Source organism: Mesocricetus auratus, unplaced genomic scaffold (assembly GCF_017639785.1).
Source record: "Mesocricetus auratus isolate SY011 unplaced genomic scaffold, BCM_Maur_2.0 Super-Scaffold_100676, whole genome shotgun sequence".
In the NCBI taxonomy this organism is placed as follows: domain Eukaryota; kingdom Metazoa; phylum Chordata; class Mammalia; order Rodentia; family Cricetidae; genus Mesocricetus; species Mesocricetus auratus.
In genome coordinates this window covers 131,995,432-132,001,082 of record NW_024429266.1, presented here as the reverse complement: position 1 = coordinate 132,001,082, position 5,651 = coordinate 131,995,432, and the positions used below count along the sequence as shown (strand labels likewise).

Sequence of the window (5,651 nt, the reverse complement as noted above, 5' to 3'; positions counted from 1 at the left end):
ATTGACAAAAACTAACCAATATACCATTCTTCAGGAATGCTTAAACAAAACCTAGCCTATAGGAAACAAATGATGGGTAAAAGGGAGATAGTGCATTCATTCATCTGTGAAAAAGTGTTGACATACCGACCTGGTGCTGCTCCCTCACAAAAGCTTTCTTTCAAAGTTGGTCCCTGCATGATTTTAGGAAAGCTCCCTTCAAAATTCCCTGCCTGATGAAAATTGCCTTGGTGCTTAACCTGCTGTGAAGTGACATTTATGGTGACATCTGCTTTTATTCTGGAAACCCAAAATTATGGTATGTGCAGACAATGGGCACCCATAGGACTGGCTTCCAATACATACTTTGGACACTGAACATTTGATGAGCTTCCCTGCATGACAACATTCTACACTCTGTCACAGTCTGATATTGGAATAACTAGTGTGTCCTGTGTGTCCTTATTGGGAGAGGGCTCTTGCAGCTTGCACCTGGCTTACTCTGGCCATGACCCCCCCCCCATATACTTATTTCCCTTTGCTGACTTTTCGTTTTTTGTCTACCTTGTGGTAGACACTCCCACCCCTCACTACCCCTTCACCACCACCCCCACACTCCCGCTCATATAGCTGAATGCTCTGTGGAACTGTTTGGAAAGGATTAGGAGGTGTGGTCTTGTTGGAGGATGTATGTTATTGGGGGCAGGCATTGAGTTTTCAAAAGCCCATATCATTCCTAGTGTTTCTCTATGCTCCTTGCTTGTGGGTCAAGATGCAAACTCTCAGCTACTGCTCCAGTGCCATGCCTGCCAGCCTGATGCCTTGCTCTCTGCCATGATGATAAGGAACTCTAACTCTCAGAAACTATAAACCCAAAATCAACTGTCTTCTGTGAGTTGCCTTGTTTTTTTTTCTTTTTTTATCACAGCACACAACAGTAACTAAGTCATACATTTTTAAAAACTTTATACATGTGTATGTGTATGTGTATGTGCAGAGGCCAGAGGACATCTGGTATCCTGCTCTATCACACTCTATCTCTCTGAGTTCAAGGCCACCCAGGGATGCATGAGATTGAATCAGTCTATAAAGAGTAACAGATCACATGCCTTTAATCCCAGCACTAGAGGGGCATAAAAGATAGAAGCAGGGTCTTCAGTATTCAACAGAAGGCACTGATTCTCCAGCCACGCTGAGGGTAGGAGCATCCATTCTCCAGCCACGCTGAGGATAGGAACATTCATTCTCCAGCCATGCTGAGGAGAGGCAGCCGTTTGAGGCTTGGAGAAGAGTTCATGTGTGGATCAGCCCTTTCAGCCTGAGCTGGAAGTGAGAGCAAAGTTGCTTTACTTTTCTGAACTTTGGCTTGCGCCCCAATCTCAGTCTCTGGGTCTTTTATTTATTCTTGTTACCCCCCATGCCTTTTGGCAAGCTGGAGGAGGTGATTTCAATCAGGGGACAACAGGACTTTCTTTCAGGTGGGTCTTAGTTCTGTGGCTGGTGATAGTTATGGAATTCTGGGAAAATTTTCTGTGAGGCTTCGGGGAATGTTAGTCAAGACTCCTGTGGTGAGCCACATAAACCAACTCGTTCCATTTTTAGAGAAAGGATTTTAAAAGGCTGTTGCAAGGATGTGGATATCTCACAGAATTAAAGGGAAAACACCATGGCTTGGATGTGACATGCTTTCTCAAGGACCCCTGAGTGGAAGCCCAACTCCCAGCACGGTGCTATGGAAATGGTGGAACTTTCAAAGGTCCTCTAAAAACATTTCATCTATTTACTTTTATTCTATGTATATGTGTATTGCCTCCGTGTCGGTCTATCTACTATCAGCGTGCAGTGCCTGGGAGGCAAGAGGACCCTTGGAGATGGAGTTATAGATCGCCGTGGGCCTCCATGCAGGTGCCAGGAATCGAACCCAGGTCTTCTACTCTTGAAGAGCACCCAAGTCTCTTAATTGCTGAGCCATCTCTCCATTCTCAAGCAGTAAGAGGATTTTAAAGTTGTAATTGTCACTGCTCTCAAACAAGAGTAGAGGAGTTATTTCCCACAAGAGTGAATTGTTACAAAAGTCTGGGCCTGACCCCTGAGGGCATCATGGTAGCACTCTCTTGTGTGCTCTCCCACCAACACAATGGCCTCAAGGGAACTGAGCAGACACTAGTGCCATGCCCTTGAACCCTCAGAACTGTGAGCTTGCATACTGTTTTTCTTTATAAATTATTTAGTTGCAGACAATTACTACGGTAACAGAAAAAAAAGATACCAACACTAAATAGAAAGTACAGGAACCAGGTCACGTTTGAGGGACTCTAGGAAGCAGGAACGAGTAAACAGTCTCTTCAGAGATTCCCCAGAGAGGGAATAGACCTAGCTTGGGTTATAGGTGTATTCTGAACAAGGGAAGGGCAAGGCCCCTTCATCCTATTCCTCTCATGACCACATGCAGAGGGTAAAGGAGGGACGTGTTCCTACAGGAAAATCGTGAGATGATGACTATGTCAGATAAAAGGGTTGGAGAGATGGCTCAGTGGTGAAGAGCACTGACTGCTCTTCCATAGTCTGGGAGTCAATTTTCAGCACCCGCAAGGCAACTCACAGCTGGCTGTAACTCTAGTTCTGGGGGAGCAGATGCGGTCTGCTGGCCTCTGTGGGTACCAGGCAGCCATGTGATACACAGACATACATGCAGGGAAAGCAGCCATGTATAGAAAATAAAATAACAACTTCTTAAGGCAAATGATAGATGTCCTTAATGATAGAACTTCCAGGATCACTGGTCAGGATAACCTGTACCACTGATTTTTTTTTTCCTGGTTGGTATAGCCTGGGAAACAAGGGTTATGCTAGACAAATCCTTGACATACAATTGTCTTCTCTTTCCTGTCCAAAGAAGATTTCAAATGCCCTGGATAGTGTGTTTGTGTGTGGTGTATCTCTCTCCCATATATATAATATATAAAGTTATTATATATAAGTCATATGTAATTCATATAACATTTAAATATACATTATATAAACATAAAATTAGTATAACATATGAAATTATTATTAGTCTCACTCATATACTCTGACTGACCTTGAATCCACTATGCAGCTGTTGGTTACCTTGAACTTCTGACCCTTCTGCTTCTACCTCCAGAGGGCTGGGATTGCTCCCGGCACCACCTGGTTTATGTGATACTGGGGATCAAACCTCCCTTTGGGTGAGAGTTGTCTTGTGGCATGGCCCACATCCTGTTCCAGGAAGAAGGAGTAGATGACATGGGGGTTCCAGGTTCTCATCCACCACCTGTCACTTAGTAGACACTCATTAAATATTTGATGATATAAAAAATGGTAGGTAAACAAATGCATGGCTAGTAGGAAGGGTATTGGCTGGACTTTTTCTGGAGTGAGAATCAAGGGCCTCCACCCTTCTCTAACACTGAGTATAGAAAGTCCAGGAAAAGAGCCAGTTTAGTAAAGCACCTCAGTCCCAGCCAGAGGGAAGTGGCCAACGGAAGGCTGAGCTGACACGGACGACCTCCCAGTCTGTGTAGAGAAAACACAGACTGTACTTTGCACTGATCTTGTACACAGATCCCCACACCTTGCTGTCCTTAGCAGTCTGCAGCTCCGGGACTCCCCTTGTCGCCCACCTGGCAGCTTTCCTTGACTCAGAAGCAGGAAATGTGCGCTGCCCATCCACTCTCCTGATTGGCTTAGGAGTTTGTGTTTTCAGCGTGGTGACAGTCACCTGACGCGCAGCACCGCTTTCCTCCTACAGAGCCTGAGATGTGTTTTTCTGGAATGCCTGAGGGCGGGGCTGTGGCTGCTGCTCCTGGGTGGGGCTGGAAACCGCTGCTTTTATCCGGGTGAGGACAGGCGGAGCTGGGGAAGCGAGACCAGAGAGAGACAGAAGGTGGTATATCCCCCTTGGTCACTTCCCTGATAGCCACCTCTCTTTGCTAGCTTGGAGGTTGGAAACTGCTGTTTAATAGCGAAACTGTACTTCTAGAACTGAAAAGAAGGCAAAAGACAGGTATTTTCATACACGGTGCTGGCCTCCCACATTCCCCAGAACTGTGAAAGTTCTGGTGCTGAGGACCAGCTCGACCAGGAGGGTTAAAACCTGTAACGGTTCTTTTTCCGTGGGAAGAGGCTCTTCTCTGGGGGGAAAGTTTTATTGGGGGAAGGGAGTAGGGGAAAGGGAAGGGAGAGAGGGGAGAGAGAAAGACAGACAGGGAGATAGAGAGGAAGAGAGAGGCAGGCAAAGAGAGAGCAGGTGTGCGGGGAACTTGTCTCTCAAAGGGACCTTTTGCACCTGCCTGGTACAGAGTCAGGGTGTTGCTTGCTATGCACACAGGGGTGACACATTCTGCCAGGCCCCCAAGGGGCGGGGCCAAGTGTGCCTAGATGATAACATCTTTGTGTGGCATAAGCTTCTCGCACTGTAAGACTCTCACAGACCCAACAGCCCTTTGTCATATACACCAAAACAGGATATCTGGGCAGAAGGTGTTCAGTGCCTCAGCAAAGCCACAAAAGTTTCCTTTCAGTGAAAGACAGACTTGGGTTCCAGACACGGCAAATTTGTTACAGAAGCAGAGCAATTGAACAGAGATTGTGGGAGACCAGCTGGAGAGAGAGGGAAGGTCACAAAAGGGACTCTCAGACTAAGGGGCTTGTTCTCTAAGCAAAGGAGCAGGAATAAGTGGAGCAGGTGGAGGATGGGAAAAGAATCTCTTTTTAAAAACACTTATGAGTGTGTGTGTGTGTGAGTGTGTGTGCGCGCGCGCACTCGCGCACTTCATGTTGGCGTGCACGCCACAGTGTGTCTGTGGCATCAGAGGACAACTTTCAGGTGTCAGTCCTCCTACCAGGTGAGTCTCAGAGACCATAACTTAGGCTATAAACTCACTCGGACCATCTGAGCCATCTTGACAGCCCAGTAAGAGTACGTTTGAAAGGTTACTTTGCCATTAGTTCATGTGTTACGTGAAATGTGAGTCCATAAGGCCACTTCCTTATGCAAACCCATGGACAAAGAGGCTTGAGAAACCTTGTCTTAGTCTTGGTGTTTCCTGGTGATCCACAAAACATTTGTTTTCAGGGAGAGAGAGAGAGAGAGAGAGAGAGAGAGAGAGAGAGAGAGAGAGAGAGAGAGAGAGAGAGAACTTGGCTCTAGACTTCTAGCCAACCTCACAATGAACTACTCCTCTTCTTCAACCATAGCAGCAGCTTTGAGATACGTTTGCAGGTAGCTTGGTTTTCTGTAGCAGTGCAATGGCCCATCAGTTGAAGAGCAGGTAAATCTAACCAGCATGTCCAAGTAGCACTAGAAAATACCTCAAATGTTCCATGACACGGCCATTACACACAGAGCTTATAACTGTTGTGGCTATCTGCACAGACTGCACAAGGTCAACCCAGTTAAAATTTCAGACATGGAAGGAGGGGGAAGGACTCCCAAGGTCCCACCCCTACCAGGGAAGCTAATGGTAGTTGATGGAGCTTGAGGAAGACAGCAACATTTCTTTGGGGGCTGTTGCCATGGGTAGGTTTCCATGCCCCAGTGATGGCCACACACATATGCACATGTGGGCAGTAATGACTGGACGTTGTGGATCATAAAAAGAGAGAGAAGAGATAAAGTTGGGAGGGAAATAGGGGCTATGTTAGAGGTG

The 5,651-nt window shown here is 46.5% G+C and overlaps 1 long non-coding RNA gene across 1 annotated transcript; it reads right to left on the bottom strand.

The window, feature by feature from the left end:
• Positions 1-1,140: 1,140 nt before the first annotated feature.
• On the bottom strand, positions 1,141-4,890 carry LOC110341980. The gene is made up of 3 exons (XR_002383985.2): positions 3,624-4,890; positions 3,062-3,219; positions 1,141-1,302 (listed from the first exon to the last, which is right to left on the bottom strand). It is a non-coding gene; the product is annotated as an uncharacterized LOC110341980 (long non-coding RNA).
• Positions 4,891-5,651: the final 761 nt, after the last annotated feature.